The sequence below is a fragment of the Arvicola amphibius genome, chromosome 10 (genome assembly GCF_903992535.2).
Source record: "Arvicola amphibius chromosome 10, mArvAmp1.2, whole genome shotgun sequence".
Classification (NCBI taxonomy): Eukaryota; Metazoa; Chordata; class Mammalia; order Rodentia; family Cricetidae; genus Arvicola; species Arvicola amphibius.
Genome location: NC_052056.1, coordinates 54,206,173 through 54,226,771, shown reverse-complemented (window position 1 = coordinate 54,226,771; position 20,599 = coordinate 54,206,173).

The following is a 20,599-nucleotide window of genomic DNA, read 5'->3' as shown; positions in this document are numbered from 1 at the left end:
AAAATAACACAGGAATTAATGAGATTGGGAAAAATATGAGAGAATAAGAAAGGACAAACTCTCAAGCATGAAAGAGCTTATAACAGAAAAAAAACTTTAAAACATATCTACTGTCACTTTGGGATCTGAATAAAATATATCAGGTACTATATCAGACATTTAAACATACTTCTAATAAGAATTTTACTATGGTTTTCTTTACTGCAATTCTATAAGTATAAGTCTTATAATATGGGTCTTAAATATACACTGATGTTGTAAAGCATTAAGTGACTTCGTCAAGGTGGCTTAGTTACTAAATTGCTGAGTTAAATGCAGGTCAACTTGACCCTAAAGTCCATAAAGAATAGATTCTGTAAAAGCAATAATTTCTCACTAATTGTTACTTCTGAACAAAATAATGCAATTAATGGAACATAAGAATAGGTCCAAAAATAGGAAATAATTGTCCTAAGGAACAGCTTGATTTGAAGTAACAAAGAGGTCACCATGCACCAAGTGGAACTAATGAAAAACATAAAGCTCTGAGACATACCCCAGATAAATTGCTGTTGTTAACTATGAAGAAAATATGAATTGGATAATTCTTTTTATATAGTCAAAGAAAAGTGAATTTCTAAATTGTTAGGATTCTTCACACTACAAACCTCCAAAAAATGTTGGTACACTCTTTTTCAACTACAATGAAGAATTATAATGTCAGTATATGGTCTAGAACCGTGTACATCACTGTGTTGCCAGTAACAACCTTTTTTAATCTTTTGAGCACTGAAAGACAACTTATTCTTTACTAAGAAGGGAAAACAGGCTCAAGACAACATGGTAGCCTGCAGTAGGCAAGCAGTAGGGTTATTGCTTATGTGCTTTGAAGAATGTAATTGTTGTTTTATAATATTTTCCTACATTTCCATGTTACCCTTAGGTGTCATATATGCCTATTTGTATTTCAGTTTTTAATTTTAATTTTGTTTTCTGAGGTTTCAGTAAATAATTATACATTTAATGAAATAAAGGCTAATGAAGCCTTAAAGCCAAGAGGTTTATTATTAATGGATGTCTGACAATACTAATGTGGTCAATGTTCATGGACCTAGGGGAGAACCAATTACCATTGTTCTAATGACATTCTGCTCTACCTGTAGACCAGTGATCTGTGAAGCTTTTCCTTTTGTAAACAGGAGCTAATACTGAGAACCACAACTGGGTGGTGTGCAGGTAGTGAGAGATCTTGGATCACTATGTTCTAAAGTGAATGTCTCCTTTAAATCATTTCACTCATCGCTCATTGGGATATGCAAAAGAGGATCGAGAAAGACTGTAAAAGTCAATGGAATGGAAGACACCAAGAAAACAGTGCCTTCTAAAGGTAAAAGGACTGGCCTATATTTACAAAGTCACCAGACTGTGGCAGGGACAGGTCAGGTTCCAACTAGTCAGCTTCCAGCACTGAGAGACATAGATATAAGCCCCCATCCATAACTCCAGAAACCTTCTCCAGTAACAATCAACTGCAAAAGAAAAAATGTTTTTCTCGAATGGAGTTTCATTGAGTATACAAACTACCCTTAAGGGAAGTCACATGTCAATTAATAGATGGCCAACATAAAACTAACCCCATGCTAGTTTTGAAGATATTTTAGCTCCTAATTCAGTGGTTCTCAGCCTGTGGGTTATGACCCTTCTGGCAAACCTCTATCTCCAAAAACATTTACATTACAATTCATAACAGTTATGAAGCAGCAACATAAATAATTTTATGGTTCTGGGGTCACCACTACACAAGGAACTGTATTAAAAACTACTGGCATTAGGAAGGTTGAGAAGCACTATGTCCTAATGATATATTTGGGCATTATATATTACTTGTCTTTGTTTATTAATTATGATTTTCAAGTTTTGGTTTCAATTGTAAGTTACATGTGTGTGTCTGTGTGTATTTCCTTGTTTGTTTGTTTATTAATGGCCTGTTTCTGTTTGATTTATAAACAGAATAGGAAAGTGTGAAGCAGAATGCCTGAAGAGGTAGAGAGAATCTGGCAAGAGATGAGGGAGGGCAAAACTGTATAACAGAATATACTAGATGAAAATAAAAATATTATAAAAAAGCAGAGAAACTAGACACTTAAAAGAATAAAATTTCTATGAAATTAGCAGAATTTGTGAGTTTCAATACTGTACATTGTAAAATCATTATGAAATGTTAATATCCTAGGGAAATCATTGATAAATATTTAACAGTATGATATAAAATCATACTTAATATTGTAAAACCCATAAACTTTAATCAATGCTACACTGGCTTAGCTGGTTGCTTTTATATATTTATTAGTTTATATATATATATATATATATATATATATATATATGCAACAGTAATAATTAAATAACAAAAGACCATACTTTTTTTAACAGTTCTGCAAATTACAGGGAAAGTTGGATAATTGCATGTACTTTTCTTACCAAATTTTCATGGATGATACAAATTAACTTAAAGATTAAAAATAAACCCAATTATAAAAAGCAATACAAATTCTAGAAAATAATGTAAAGGCAGATGTAAGCAATACTGGAATTGTTAATGAGTTTTTAGATAAATGATGAAAAATAGCAGGTTGGACTATTAAAATTTTAGTGCTTTCTTTATAAAAATCACTCTAGGGAGAATCAAAGTGGAGCCTCAGAGAAGTTAGTTCTGATGTTTCCTTATTGTTAAATCTAAATAATAAGGAAACTATTTTAGAGCTCACCATTTGGAATTATTTGGGGGTTTGTTCTCAGGAAAACAAATACTCATTTCTGAATAGCTATAATCCTTCTCCTACTGTTGAACCCATGCATGCTAGCATGCCAGCTGCTGTTGATATTGGTTCGGGTTCACAGGAGTTACTTCCGTAATATCTATAAGACAGAATCTTGCACCAGATTTCTCTCTTCTGTGATGCTCCCTGAGCCTTGGGTTAAGATGTATCAGTCAGCCTTGAGCAGTTGTGGTGGCTATTCTTGGTTGCCAACTTGATCACATCTGTAGTAAATTGAAACCTAAGCTACTGTGTTCACCAATGAGGAATTTTTTTCTTGACTGTATTATTTGAGAAGACCCACCCCAAATTGCATCCATACATTCTTCTGGCAGGCCACATAAAAAGCAGGGAGGGTAACAAAGAAAAATGTAGAGCTCAATAAAAATCAATTTTACAAAAAGGCAAAACATTAAATTAAATTAAATTAAAAAGTAAAAATAAGAAAGTACATAAGGAAATTTGTTACTTTGTATCTGAACTGAAAAGAAGTCTTCCATCCATTTCTTGTGGATTCTGCAACAACTTATAAAAAGCAAATTATAGAGGCTTAAACTGTCACTAATTATTATCTTCAGCTCTGGAGGTCACTGGTGTGGGACAATGGTCTTTTATCCTGTCACTTGTTTTATTTTTAATAAAATGCTGATTGGCCAATAGCCAAACAGGAAGTAGAGGCGGGGGGGGGGGGGGGAGAAGAACAGGAGAATGCTGGGAAGGTCAGTTGCAGCCATCACCCAGACACAGAGGAAGTAAGATCTGACTGCCTCACCCAAAAAGGTACCAAGCCATGTGGCTTACACAGACAAGAATTATTGGCTAATAGAAGTTATAAGAGTTAATAAGAAGCCTGAGCTATCAGACTAATCAGTTTATAATTTAAAAAAAAAACATGGAAAAGTGAAGCTCTAACTGTTTGCCTGCTTGCCTTCACTCTCACAGGTAGGATCATCTACCCTGTTTCTGGATGTTCACTGCTTGATATCTTCTTTGACAGTAGAACATAAGCCAGATATCAGTGGCTCTCTAAAATCCTCCAGGACTCCAGCACCAGATTGGAATGGCTGCAACATCCTGTGTTGTAGATTAAACAGTAACTGGAACATTAGCGTTACTTTCAGATGATAGCCATTGTTTATGACTGTAATACAGTCACAAGCTGTAAGCCACTCTAATGTAGTATATGAATGCTGTGCTTTTAAAATAACATATCTTCTCAGGTCATTTTTTTTGACTAGTTATGACTATCTCTAATGGTCTCTAATTTTTGATGAGGAATGAGAGCCATATTAACCTCTGGTATGAGAATGGGTATTTAAATGCATTGGGAATTTATAGTTGCTTATGAGGTTTTTATAATAGATTTTCGTCTAAGATCTTGTATATGATTTATGACCTATTTTTTCCTTTAAATGTCAACTTTTTTCTTAAGATCCCTTATGATACGGAGATGCTGATTTTAAAATACAGAAAAAAAATCTTGAATCTAAAACCTTTCTGATTCCAAATATCTCAGACATGGGCTACTCAACTGGCATCTTTGTCTCTAACATAAGATGACTATTAGTGAAATATGTAACAGTGAACAATTGGAATTTTTTATTGTAAAATCAAATCATTTTATTATATATTGGTATTTAGGGATATATAAAAATTCACCTTCTAAACCTATTTTATTTTGAAGTCCTTTCCTAGTACAACAAAACTTTGCAGACAGACTATCCCAATGCCAGTCTCTTTTGAAGTCACTCTCCCAATATTGGCCTTCATAATAGCAACCTCAGTGTGTAATCACTAATTTTTTTGTTTTTTTAATTATTTTTCTGTTTTTATTGATTTGATTAAGCTATACATTTTTCTCCCTCCTCTCTCTTCCTCTTCCCTCCCTTCTACCCTCTCCCAAGGTCCCCATGCTTACAATTTACTCAGGAGATCTTGTCATTTTCTACTTCCCATGTAGATTAGATCCATGTATGTCTCTCTTAAACATTGCTTTGCATGAACAGAGCTTATACAAAGGAAAGAGACATGGTATTTGTTGTTTTTTGCATACTGTTTAACTAAACAAAGACATTACAGAACTACTAGTATTTGTGAATTCGAAGGAGACTAGATTTGCTGGACTTTTTGCTATGGGCGGTCATCTGAAAGCCCTAAGATCATTTTAGTGTCTACCTGATTAGTCTGATCAAATTTCTTGGGTTAATCACTAGGTTCACAGCCTAATTTTGGATCTTTATCTTAAAAATGAAAGATTAAGAGAAAATTAAACAGATCTAAATGAGTCCGCTGTCATTTATAATAAGCTATCACCAAGATGAAGGACAACACATAGATGATGCTAAATAATACAATACATTAATAACTGTGCTAGGAATGTAGGAGAGATACACTTTATGCCTGCTGCTGAAACACATTAATAACATATTGAGTGCAAATGGAAAAGTGAACTTCAGGAGTAACTGGAACACATTAAACCTTGAACACAAGCAGGCTTGTTAGTGACAGAATTTGCACAGACTGTTCATTATGATGTCTTTTGTTCATTTATTATTTGTTAATCAATATAGGGTGATTTGAACATAGGGATGCTATAAATATTAATGGCATGTGGAAATTCAAAATTGCTGATTATACTTATTGATGCTGAAACAAACCAAAGAAATTATAATGAATTTGCAGAAGAAAATTTATACTATTGGTCTGCTTTTTAAACTATAATAAACCAGCAGCCTTTTTACAACTATGTTATTCTGAATAATATCCTTTATAACTATTTTGTTATTTTATTGAAGGATGTATTGTAATTAATTACACAAGTACTATTTGTAGCATGTGTGTGTGTGTGTGTGTGTACATGTGTGTATGTGGTTTCTGATAATACACATAAAAAACTTCATATTTTCTTACATTTTTCTTATGGAGGTTGTAATATGATTATGTGTAAATTATCAGGTTTTGTCACTAGTGGAATGCTTCCTTTATGAGGAGATTTGGTGGAAGAAGAAAACATAGTTAAAACATGATGAAAATCTTAAGAATTAATAAAAATTTAATAAAATATTTAAAATCTATGATAAGAAGCACACCATTATAGAAAATGTGAAAGCAGCTTTTAGATGACATAAACATGTCAGCAGTTTTCTAATTACCTATAACATTTTCTTCAGCACTAATAAACACCAATGCTAACTATAGATAGCTTTAATTAAACTAGAAATAAAGTATGTTTTATTTTAGAGTCAAAATTTATTTAATAAGTCGTGATAGCTTACGTTAGTTGTCAACATGACATGCTTGAAAACAGGATATATTAATAAAAACGGCCACCATAAGATTATCTTGAAAGCATATCTTTGGGGGTATTTTATGGAATGTAAATTGATGTAGGAAGGCCTAGCTTACTGTGGCCAGTGCACCGAGTTAATCGCTGGGCCTACTGGCCTGGACTGTGCCAGATGGCCTGAATTTGAGCACACCAATATACAGAGTTTTATGGATTCTGCTTCTGATTATTGCCATCCTGAAATTCCTGAGTGCTTGAGTTCATGCTCTTCTCTTACCGTCATCTGAAAGATAAAATATTAACCACAACCCAAATAGGATATTTAGTTTACCTTAGCAAAGAAACTTCAGTAATAAATGTTTACAATCAATTTAAAAATCATAGGAAGATTTGTTTTAAATAAAAAAGTGCACTGTTTATTAGATTTTTCTTATAAATGCTAGACATAGAAAATTAGAGTGTTTAGACATTTCATTATTAACTAAATAGATTTTATCTCTTCCTATATTCTATTGGTGTGAAGGTATTATTATAGGCTGTGCTTTATTTTGACATAGAAATGATATTCCTATTAGTGGATTAACAATATCAAGTTCAAGTGACCATACAAATTCATTAGAATATACAAATTCATGAGAATCAAAAAGATATTTTTTAGTGATTGTTCATTAATTAAAAAATCTATATAAATGTGTATATTAGGGTGAGGAAAGTCCTATCAGTGAACATTATAAAATATGGCTCCTATCATATATATCTCACCTAACTAGTATTTATATTCTTATTTGACTTATTCTGTGCCTCATTAGAAACTTGATATAGATATGAATATTTTGCATTGGTATGGATCTTGGGTTGATACAAATTTAAGGTCAATTTTCTTATATGTATATTTCTGCTCTTGATTAAGGTATAGTGATTGTGCAGTTCATTTAAAAATGTAATGTATAATTAACAAATATAAGTTAATAAATAGTTATCTATAGTAGTTAATTTTGTAGTCATGTTAGTTAGATTTTCTAGATATATAGAGGTATATTTCATTTAGTTAGGTATTCTTCAAATCTTTCAGAGACCTTCAGAATATGGCATTTAAATGATTAAAAAAATTAAGACTTTACATGACAGTGAGACACATCTGTTCCAAGCAGCACCAATCTACTTCAAGAGGAAGATGGGCATCAAAGAGGCTCCTTATGGAGTTTGTTAGATGAACTGGACATGCAGGATCCACAGAGTAATGACTGCTGAACTTGCCTAAAGGTGAGATGATCCTTCGGGTTTTCTGCTTCATGAAATAGTCTGTGAGACATTCTGCAGGATACAGAAGAAAGTGACTGGCAAACTGCCAATATAGGCAGACCTGTCTTTGAAACTTCCTGCTTCGTGAAAAATTTTGCTGGATACTATGGGCCAATAGACTGAAGATGGATACCCCAATGGTACAGAAGAACTTTGGGTGACTGTCCAGGCAGTGAGATGTTGGTGTAGGAGGTCCTTCTGTCTATGTGTTGCTTTCATTAATGAATAAAGAAACTGCCTTGGTCTGTTGATAGGACAGAACTTAGGCCTGTGGGGAAGATGGAACTTAATGCTGGGAAGAAGAAGGGTGGAGTCAGAGAAATGGCATGAAACTGCCAGAGACATACACTGGGAACTTTACCCAGTAAGCTACTGCCACATGGTGATACACAGATTAATAGAAATGGATTAAGTGGGTTAAATTCAGATGTAAGAGTTAGTCAGTAAGATACTAGATCTAATGGGCAAAACATTGATTTAATTAATATAGTTTCTGTATGATTATTTCAGTTCTGAGTGGCTGAGACAAACAAGCAGGCCCTCATCCTACAAGATGTCTCTGCAGTTCTAGATTTTTGAAAGTTGTTTACAATGTACTTCCTGTTAACTTACATAATATTATATCCTTCTGTAGTCTTTGATGGAGTTGAAAAATTTATAGTTATAGTTATAGTTTTCTTTAGTTGTGATAAAAGATAAAGTGGATATAATATTGTAACTGTTATTCTTGCTTGATACCTGTTTTGTTATATGTAATTTTACTATGTTAATGAAAATCTTCCTTTTTTATTTACACAGAAAGGGGTAGGTGATGTGGGATTCCTCTCTGTTTTCTTTGATTACCACTAATTAACAAAGAAACTGCCTTGGCCTGCTGATAAGGCAGAACCTAGGTAGGTGGGAAGGACAGGACTGAATGCTAGGAGAAAGAAGGGCAGAGTCAGGGGGATGCCATCAATCCGCCACCAGAGTAAAACATGCAGAAACTTTGCTGGTAGGCCACGACCTCGTGGTGATGCACAGATCAATAGAAATGGCTTAAATTAATATAAAAGAGATAGCCAACAAGAAGCCAGAGCTAATGGGCCAAGCAGCCATTTAATTAATACAATAACTGTGTGTGTGTGTATTTTTTTTTTTTTTTGGTATCTGTGATAGCTGGACTGCTGGGAACCAAACAAGCAGCACCCCTCAGTAACAAAAAGCCACATTAAAAAATTTAAATGAACCCCCTCACTGGCTTCCTTATTCTGCGCTACAACTTTGGGCAAATAATTCTATTTTAATAGATATCAGGCCCAATCTGGGAATCTTAGGTAAAACACTGGCCATCCCCACTAATACTCCTTAGAGTCTGCTGAGCAGTCCTGACTGTATCCCATTTCCTGGTCTCCACAAACTGGCCCCAAAATTGGGAAGAAGACTTTTGCTTTACCAAAAGCCAGGTTGGATCTTGGGACCTCACCCCTTGCAGAAAAATTCACTTCACTAGAGGTCATGCTAGACTAGGAATCCCAGAGGCCACACAGGTCCTTGGAACTACACAGGAGATATTGACACTCAAACTCCAGAGGTTATGAAGGCCCCCAGATCCCCAGAAAAGACACCTTACTGGATCTGAAGACCCACTAGTCATCAGAACTCTTGACCAATTGGGCCAGAAAAGAAGAAACAAAACAGACATCCAATAAAGACAAATGCAGAAATCAACACCTAGAATTATAATCACCCCAAACCAAGATGACTATTTGCCAGTGTTAAGAACAAAGTCAAAACAGAAAGGGCAGTCTAACACAACCATAATCCAGCTATCCTATAACAGAAAGACCTGAACAATCAAAAAACCCTAAAGCCCAAGATAACAGCCTTTAAAATAAAGTTTGAAGAGATATTAATGAGGAAATAAAAATAAGACCATCAAGAAATTGAGGAAATGGCAAACAAAAAATGGAAGGGAATCAATAAATTTTTAAAAAATGCCTAGAAGACCAAGAAAAAAAATAACAAAGAAACAGGTGAGTGACACACTTTAACTGGAACTCAAATTAGAATCAGTAGAGAAAACACAAACAGGAAATTCTGGAAATGGAAATTCTAGGTAAGTAAACAGGAACTACGGATGCAAGCATCACCAACAGAATGCATGAGATGGAAGAGAGAATCTCAGGCATTGAAGACAAGATAGAGGAAATAGATTCATTGGTGAAAAAAACCATTAAATCTAAAAAGAAAATAAAATTAACACATATCATTTAAGAAATCTAGGACACCATAAAAAGACCAAATACGAATAATAGGATTAGAAGAAGAAAAATATGAGCTCAAAAGTCAGGAGCATATATTTAACAAAAATAGATGATTTTTCTCAACCTAAAAAAACATGCCTAGAAATCTACAGGAAACAGATAGTACACCAAATATATTGAAAAGAAAATCACTGCTCCACCTTTTAATCAAAACACTAAACATTCAGAGCAAAGAAAGAATATTTAAATCACTACAGGGCCAAGTAACTACAGAAGTAACTAGAAGGAAAATTCCAACCCAAAGAAGTTAACTACACTCACGAAAACACAGGCAATATATAATCTCACATTAGCATAACCCCCAAAAAGGAACACATATAACACACATACTACCACCACTACTTTCAACAACAAAGTAACAGGAATTAACAATCATTGATCATTAATATCTCTCAATATTAATAGACTCAATTGACCAATAAAAAGACACAGGCTAGCAGAATGAATATGAAAACAGGATCCTTCCTTCTGTTATGTACAAGAAACTCACTCAGTGTCAAAGACAGATATTACCTTAAATAAAGGGTTGGAAAAGATTTTCTATTAAATGGACTTAAGAAGCAAACTATCCTAATATATAACAAAATAGACCAAACTAAAATTAATCCAAAGAGATATAGAAAGGCATTTCATTAGTTTTTCTTTCTCACTATCAGCTGGGTTGGGGAGGATTGGGGGTTTATGACAAGTTTCCTTGGAGGTAGACTCCAGGTACCAGCACTGAGGTACAGATCTGATATAATGTGTGTGTGTGTGTGTGTGTGTGTGTGTGTGTGTGTGTGTGTGTCTTTGTGTGTGTGTGTATGTATGTATGTTTTACAGGCATATATGCATACATTATCCATTAGCTAAGGTCATATCAAGATACTGTCTAATGAACCTAAATGGCACACAAACAATGAGGATGTTCAGCAGGTAAAGTATTTCCAGGCAATATCTATACACAAAGGCAGAAAATAAGTAAGCCCTGAGCCTTAACATTCAATTAGATGGCCTTCAGTTTGCTGGGCCTCCATTATGATTCATCTAGTTTTCCAGAGACTGAGACCTGCTCAAACAGCCACAGGAGGTGTTGGCTCTTCTCCTGTTCCCTGTCCTTCAAACTGTTCATATGGTGTCACTAACATATGGTGTCCGTCAAACAAAGAAAAATCTACTAAGATGATGTCTCAATTCTGAACATCTATTCTCCTATTGCATGAACACCCATAGTTGTAAAGAAACATTACTGAAGCTCATATCACCAATCAAACCCCACACATTAATAGTGAAAGAACTCAACACATGACTCCTACCATTGGACAGGTCATCTCTCAGAAACTAAACAAAGAAATACTATTACTAAGAGACATTATTACTCAAATGGACCTAAGAGACATCTATCAAATTTTCCACCCAAACACAACAGAATAAATCTTCTTCCCAGCACCTCATGAAACCTTTTCCAAAATTCACTATGTACTTGGTCATAAACCAAGTCTCAACAGAAACAAAAAATAAATGAAATAAATCCCTCTATATTTTCAGACCACTGTGGATTAAAGCTGGATTCAGTGCCATTAGAAACAAAAGAATGCTTTTAAATTCATTGAAATTGAACAACCCTCTACTAAATTAACACTAGGTCAAGGAAGAAATGAAGAAATCCAAGACTTCCTAGGATTCAATGAAAATAAATGTACAACATACCCAAACTTATGGGACAAAATGAAAACAGTGCTAAGAGTAAAGTGCACAACACTAAGTGTCTTCATAGACATACACAGATATAATCTACATGGGAGGTAGAAAAAGACAAGATCTACTTAGTAAATTGTGAGCATGGGGACCTTGAGAGAGGGTTGAAGTAGAAGGGAGAGGCAGGGAGGGGAACAGAGAAAAAAATGAGCTCAATAAAAATCAATAAAATAAAAATAACTCAAATAGAATTTAAGAAAAGGAAGTTAGAAAGATCTCATACTTGTGACTTAACAGCACACCTGAAAGTGCTAGAACTAAAAGAATCAGACATACCCAAGAGTTTTGTTGTATTTTTTTGGTTCTGAGTCTGTCTTTTACCTTCCTAATATACATGTCACAGTGCAACTGTAATCAAGCGTGGACATCTTGCAGTTCTCTCCTGCCTTTGACTATAGTGGTATCGAGTATTAAAAGAAAAGCAGGTTGTCAGCCTTTGTGACAGTGGATATGTGAATTATCCACTGATCCTCCTTGTTAGGCAGCTATTCTTCATGCACAGGAGCTTCTTACCTGTTGTCTCTTAGTTCATGTCAGCAATGTAGAACTAGCAAACTTTTAGAATGTTAGTGATATGCATACCCAAAGCTGCATAGTTGCCTTTATTTTAGCATCCCAGCTTACCTTCTTGTAGCATTTAAGATCACATATATCAAAAAACTAAGATTTCCTGTATACTTACTCTAAGAAAAGTCATCTAGAACACCTTCATTATCATATTCCTTCTTGAACAAAGAACTTAATATAGTTTAATTCTTGTTAAATGGTGATCCATCTGCCACTGATGAAATTCTCTTTCCCAGTTCCTTTGCCTCTACACAATTGCAGAACAATTTCTTCAGACATGAAAACTTAAGTTAATAGTTTCATGTGTTTACCCAGATACCATTTCCAATCTTCTTCAGTATAACATGTGGCAAGGTAATTTTTCTTTTTCCTAAATTATCCTTATTTACTTAGCCTTCATTGTGTCTCTGTCTTATTTGAATTATTCTACAAGAAGAAACCCACACCTGACACAGCTTGGATAACAAACAAACAAAAAAACCCAAACAACAACAACAACAAAACAAAACAAAACAAAACAAAAAAAAAATACTGAGACTAGGTAGCACAGAAAACTAGGGTGAAACCAAACACTACTGGTCAAAATAAAAGTTTAATGAAATGATTCCTAATGATGTTCTGCTATACTACTAAATAAATGACTTATCTGATCATTGTCAGAGAGCTTTCCCCCAGGGGCAGATGGGAACAGATGCAGAGAGTCGCAGCAATACATAATATGGAGACAGAATCTAAACTGGAGGTCCCCATCAAATCCCTCCCTCAGAGCTTATGGAATTCTGTGGAAGAAGAGACAGAAAGAGTATAAAAACCAGAGGGAATGGAGGACATCAGGAGAACAACACCCTCTGAATCAAGCAAGGCACACATGAGCTCACAGAGACTGAAACAGTCAGCCCATGGCCAATTTAAATCTACAGAGGGTCTCACACACACACACACACACACACACACACACACACACACATACACGTATCATAGCAGGCTTTTTTGGACTATCAGCCTACAAATCATAGCATGGAGACTTAGAGACTTAGTAATAATTATGAATGCTAGACTTAAAACACTTGTCTCACTAACTCATAACTTCTGTTAACCTCTTTCTCTTCATCTACATTTTTCCTCACATTATTTTCCTCACAGCTTTCTTTCATTGTGTAAGTCTTACCTTTATTGCTTATTTCATTTCTGACTGAAATGCACCTGATGTCTCCCTCATGCTTCCCTCTCAAGTCTAGAGCCTAGATTCATCCTCCTACTTATTCTCTCTGCTTGCCAGCACCGCCTATTCCTCTACTGCCTAGCTATTTCCTGTTCAGCTTTTTGTTAGACAAATCAAGTGCCATAGGCAGGCAAGGTGAAACAAACACACCACATCTTTACATATTTAAATACAGCATAAACAAATCTAACACACCCTTACATAGTTAAAGTAATATTCTGCAATATAAACAGATGCAATACAACTATACCTAGTTAAATTAATATTCTATAACATAGCAGAGCAATTGTTTTGAATTTTAATGGGATTCTTGACTGTAAGAATGAGGTGTCTCTGACTCCTGTGGCTACTCTTGGAACTCTTTTTCTACTGTTGAGTGGCCATTACAAACTCTCATTATGATAATTTTTGTTTCATCTTATTGCATTTTATTTTGTTATGTTTGGATCTTATCTCTTAAAATCCTGTTCTTTTCAAATGAGAGACAGAAAAAGACTAGATCTGGAGGGGAGGGGATATGGGGAAAAACTGTGAGGGGTGAAGGAAGGAGAAGTTATTATTAGGACATGTTGACTGAAAAAAGAATCTCAAGAAATGTAGTTCTTCTGATAACCATTAACAAAATCACAAAAGAAATTTCTTCACTTTATCCTGACAGAAGACTGCTTTCATTCTTTTATGTACAACAATGTTTTTGACACAAATGTATCCAGACTCATGAAAATCAATTAAAATATAGTAATCATACATTCACAAAAATGTAATTCTCATTAATTTTGAGATAGAATCCAATGTCCAATTCTAACTTTTATACCAAATATTCAAAATCCTATAAATAAAGAGAACTCTGTGCATCATTTTTACAGAAAGCCAAACTTATATCTACCTCTAGAATACTATGCTAGCAATCTTTCCAAACATGGCTACAGATTTAGCTTTTTCAGTACATGAAATAATAAAATGAAATACTCCTTATTTATCCATAACTGTTGAATAAAAACAAAAATATACTAATTAGGTACCATGTCCTGTTTAGATATGAATATGATTTAGATAGTGTTTAAGCCAGAATAACTCTATCTGCTCAAAAACTTTAAAAAAATAATGTTTTAGGAATTTTATACAATGTATTTTGAGCATATTCAGTTCTCCACACTCTCCCCAGAAACTCTCTCCTTTTCTACCTAACCAATTTTATTTCCTTCATTTATTAACCCATCAAACCCATTAATGCTGTCCAAATATTCTGAGATATATGATCTTCCAGTAGAGCATTATCCACTTAGCAAGGACTATATACACTTAGAGAAAACTGACTCTTTCTTTCCCAGTTAATAACAATTGTAAATAGCTCCTTGAAAGAGGTGGGACATTATGAACAGCTCCCTGTGCTATGCTTATTTGATATGGCTTGTGTTTGCATAGGTCTTGTTCATAATGTTACAATTGTTGTGAGTTAATATGTGCAAATGTCTTGCTGCATTCATAGGACATAGAGTCATCTTTGTAGTTATTCTTGTTATCATCTACCACATCTGGCTCTTCCATTCTTTTTGTCTCTCTTTTACTAAGATATCTGAGCAGTGGATGAGGGGTTGATATATATGATCAATTCTTCAGTCTTTTCTTTTCCCTTCACATTTTCTAATTGTGTTAATCACGATCTACTGCAATTAGACTTTTCTTTGATAAGAATTGAGGGGCCCATTTAGCCATGATTATAATGATGAGTAATAGGGAGTTTTAATGCTTTATGTACTAAGCATAATATCAAGTTCCTCTCTATAGCCTATTACCTGTCTCAATATAGGTTCTTGACTCTAAAATTGTACAAAGTATGGGTTTCATTTTATATATCAGAACTTAAACCCAATCCAAAAGTCATTGATTTTTCCCATGAACTGTCTCAAATCATGAAAAATTATCAAGTAGGTATAAAGGTTCCAGATTAGTACCATCTTGAATTTTATCAATGTTGAAAACTCCTCTATTCCACCTACTTAAACAATTAATTATTTAGTAGTGTCTACACTTTGAATTAACACTGAATTGATTATTTTGAATACATTTCTAATGTAATCACTGGACAAAAATGGATCCTAAACCAAATAGTTTGGGATGGGTGAATTTTCTCTGGGCTGATATTGTAGATATCTAATTAAAGAGAAAATGTTTTCACAATTCACTCTCAAACTAAAATGTGTTGGCATAAAATCTCATAATTTTGTTCATATTACTAGCATAAGAACTTTCATATGCAAGCATTAATATTCTTATATGATTGCCTATGGAATTTGTATACATAAATATGAATTTCAAACAACATAACTAGGTAATAAGTTAAGAAATATGAAATAATAAATTATAAATATATACAATAAATATAAAGTGCTATTTGCTGCTAAGAGAAATCTACCTTAAAACTAGTACTTAAAATTCATGAAGAAATCAGCAAGTAATAATAATAAAGTTATTAGTAAGCTTTAAACAACATTTTTTATTAAAAAGAATGTTGACATCTCTCAGATATAAAAAGAGTATTTTTTTTCCAAAATTTTAGGACTTCGATACAGTTTCATCCTTTTTAAAGAAAGCTTTACAAAAGATATAACACATCAGAGCAAAAAACAGTGATCACTTGTTAAGCCATGCTCTGACATTGCCAATCTAAGCTGTGCATGAAGCAATGGTTTCCAGCTGTCCAGGGATTCAATTGGCAACACTGAGATATTTTTATTGAATGTGATGTTTCAACAAATAAAAAATGGAATACTGCAAGAATTTTCACAAGTAAAGGAATATTGAATTAGCCCTGGCATGTAAAGTGCTTACCAGAGGGCTGTATCATAATGCCATTGCCGCAGTACCAAAGAATTAAACTGGTAACACAGTCTTGTTCCATCTTTAAACCTTAAAAATTTAAAGATATTGACAGTGGGATGATTATTTGATACTGATATGAGCCGTCCCATGGACAACCTACACCAAAACAATGGATGTCTTTACTATGCGTGTTTCTCAGTCCTATTCAGACAGAAATTGATTGTCTACAATTGAAAAGATTAAGGGTAGTATAGAATTCTACTCCACATTTCTTTGTTTTTATTACTTATGTATAAATTGTTTTAAAAAAAGAATGCAAAATAATCTTGAGCAGAACAGAGTATCAATAGTGCAAAACTTCTAATAGTAATGTAATCTCTACATGCCTATTTTATATGTCTAGTTCCTTAAGATTAGAGATATTGTATGGTATTCCAAACAGGGTACCAATAGGAAAAAAAATCAAAAGAGGTCATTCAGACAGTTATTACTCCCGGTCAAAATGATGTTAAAAATGGAGAAAGTTATATAAGATTATTAACAATGTCAAGGAATTTATTCAATTGCAAAGAAAGGGAGATAATTTCTACAGATCCCAGGGCACAGCACCACTGATCCTGGAGGCTGACAATGTCAAAATTACTTTAGGATGAAAATGTGTGGCTATCCTCTCCACAGCCTTCGGTCCTGTTTCAGTCTATAGCTTCTATTTATGCAGACGGCCACCCTCTGACAGACACTATTGTTGGAGGATCACAGGAATTGATGTCAGTCACCACTTAGTATTATATTGCCCAGGATTCTTCTCATAGTCCTAACTTTGATAAGGCAGCTGGAGTCAGAACACTCTGAAAGCTTACATAGTACATTATTCAATGAGGGTGACATTCTTGAGAGGAGAAAATAAAGAGAATAAAAAGCATATCTGCTGTGGCCATCAATTGAGGACTCCATAAAGAAAGGATGTTAGGGAAAGGAATGACTGGAATGATATACAATTACTGAGATCTTTGTGGTGATGAACTTTCTTTACTTTTATTACATATTTAAGTGTGTTCAAGCAGTAAAATGAAATACAGCTATATACACGTTGCTATTGACAGTACTCTGATCTGACACTGTAGGAATTTGTAATGAATGGTAGTCTGGAGTATCTGGGACTGCTTTGCTAAATTTCATAGAATTAGGAAAATGTGATTTAAAAATTAAGAGCAATAAATATGGAATTTCTTAAATAAATCTATCAAATTTCTACCATATCCAGCACTGACTAAAAAGTTTTCCCTAGAAAAGTTCAGGATATTTAATTATAGGAGTTTCTAGAATCAAATTTCTTCAATCCAATGAAGAGCTCAGGGTAACACAAATGAAATAAAAAAAATTAACAAATGAAAATATAACAGAAAGCATTTCTTATGTGTATCAATAAAATTAAATTTTACATTCAAAAATATAATACTAAAACAGACTTAATAAATTCCTGTAATAAAATACTTATGGTTCTAAAGTGTTAATGTAAAAAAATCCCAAATGACTTGTATAATATTAAGAAAACATTATACTATTCCTCAATGTTTTACTGCATCGTACATGACCCATAGCACTTGTTAAGTTAATGGTTGAAACAAAAAAATGAATCATACTAATTCTCTAACTTTAATATTTCCTGTTTTACAGTATACAATTAAGTTTTATATAGTAAAATTTAGTCAAATGCTTTAATCATGGGATTTTATGGAATAAAAGTCTATATTTATGCAACTAACTACCAGGGAAATTACATCAGCCCCGAACTTCACACACAAGACAAGTTAGTGTTCCAAACAGTCTAGACCATAAGTCTATTTCACTATGTTAAACCTATTTCTTTTAAAGTTGTCTTTCATTAGGATAGCACCTATACTAAAAATTACCGAAGAATCGAAAAAGAAGCACTACTTTTCTTTATCACCATCTTATATGGACTTTAATTATATAGATTTACACCTGAATTATGGGATGGATAGCATACCACAACACAGAAGTTAAAACCTGTAAATGGAAATGCTTGTCCTGAGAGCCTGCTCTCGTATTTTATAAACCAGGGCTCTGTTTAGTAGAACCTGATTTCACCAGACAGTGCCGGTTTGCTGCGAGTGTGTGTCATAAACTGCTAAAATTTGTCAAACATTTTCTGCACGTGAGTAGAAAAATGTTTTATTTCTTCTTTGCTATACTGAAATGCAATTTTATAATTAACCTATCCATTATGGTACCCGCTTTACAGAGCTTTTGACCAAGCTATAACATTTTTACAGCTATTCATCTTAGAGAAATGAAAACTTACAAGTGTACAAAACCCTTCCAAATTACCATTTATTCCTTACTGCTCAAAAGCGTAAGTTTAAAAATCCTTCACTGGGTGAAAAAGTTGACAGAGATTTTTCCTTTGATTAAAGTTTAGTCAGGTTCTTCTTATTCTTTTCTGTGACTTGGCCCAAGCTTGGATTCAAGCTATATAGCTATTCATTCAGTCCAGGTTTAGACTAAAATGCCTTATTATATCACATCATATCACATCCAGAGAAGTTAGTCAAAATTATTCTTTGGTAACCTTTTTTTTATAAAAATACATTTGAAATTCTGACTTTTATAACTCTTACCAGATTTTTGTAATAGAACCAAACTTCCTTGATTATTTTGGTAGAAGTAAGTGCACATATGAGTCCTTGTGTATGTGTGTGTGTGTTGTGGTGTGTGAGTGTGGCTGTTTGCATATGTGTATGTTTGCGGTTGTATAAATGCCACCATGACATGGACGGAAACTAGGGGTAATTTTGTGCAGTCAGTTTATTCCTCCCACCTTTGTCTGGATTCAAATGATCAAACTCAGATTGTTATGTCCTCATGGCAAACTTCTTTATTCACTGTCATTTAGCTGTCCCTGCTTATCATTAGTATTATTTGTTTGGTTGGTTTTGGTCTTTTTTCAAGACTATGTCTCATGATGTTTTTTCTGCTTGTCCCAGAATTTACTATGTTGATCATGCTGGCCTGGAACTCAGAGAAATTGACTTGCTTCTCTGTGAGTACTGGGATTAAGGTAAAATTTTAAAATTTTTTTTATTGATTTTTTATTGAGCTCTACATTTTTCTCTGCTGCCCTCCCTGCCTCTCCCCTCTCTTTCAACCCTCCTCCAATGTCCCCATGCTCCCAATTTACTCAGGATATCTTGTCTTGTTTACTTCCCATGTAGATTAGATCTATGTATGTTTTAAGGTGGCCTATTAACAAAAGAAATAGAAAATAAGGATTTGGTTTACATAAATGCTAGGTTTGAATGATTAAAACGACTGATTAAATGAAATATCTAGTTTCTTCCAACCAGCTAAGTGGGGACTTTTTAATGGATACAAAGGATTTAAGAAGAGGCACTGAACCTATGTTCTAGATTGTCGAATCTTCTGTTCCTTCCTCTCATGGTTTGGCCCTTGAAACCTTGGGAATTCTTTCACTGTCCTCGTAAGAGGACTGCTGCTGCCACTGCCACCATTGTGCTGCCATTAGGAGGACAGTATCTGCCGCTGTCCTCATCGCTGCTATAGCGCTGCTGTTTCTTATATCTCCTGTTCATGCTTCTTGCTCAGCCTGCTTTTCTAAAAATAAAACTAAAGGCACACAAGAGCCCACTTGAGAGAAACTTTGTAATGGTCTGAGCACTGCACCATAAGCTCAGTACCAGAAGATGTTTCTCAGAAGATTTGAAGACACTGTGCCTTTAGAATATAGCCAAAGAGTGGTGTAACATAGATACGGTGTGCAAGTGTGGTGATTGTAACTTACCCTATAATCACAGGCTTCACATAGAAACTGATAATAGCAAAGCTCTTCTTCAAATGAAGAGCTGTAGTCGGTTTCAGTAACTGCTTCTGTTGAGCGACGGCAGGAAAGACTTTTCTGAGAAGGATTAAAATAGACACGGGGTCATCTAAATACTTGTCCTATTTAGAGTGTTCCTTTGCTGGGTCAGTACTAGCTAGAGTAGTCATAACTGAAGAATGTCTTTCGTTATGATTATAAGGGTTCCTGGAGCTGCCAAAGAGTCCTCAACGTGACTGAAAAGTGTTCACAGCATCAGGACCGCAGTTAAGAGAGTTCAATTGGTTGCTTCTAAAGGGGATGCTTGGCTGACAATTCCCTGCTCCAGACTACCAGGCATAAGAGAAGGGCTTATCAAAGAGCCCACTCTTGACACATTTAATCAAAGAAAGCATTAAAATTATGTTCATTAAAGGTTTTATGAAAGCTCAATGGGAAACTAACAATCCTAATAGTATTTAACAGTACTTAATAACATTTGACAGCACTTAACAGTGATTATTGCCTAACCCAGTGCCCCAAGAATGGCTGCATCCCTCTGAACTTTCTCCGAACAGACTCAGAGCATTTCAATCTCCTTCTCCATGGGTAATGTTAGGACAAAAGCATTCATTTGAGTCTTCTTAAATGGGCCTTTTTCATAGAGGGCAACTGTTAACAAATACCTTTTACATTATCTTTAACTGAAAAATTATTCTG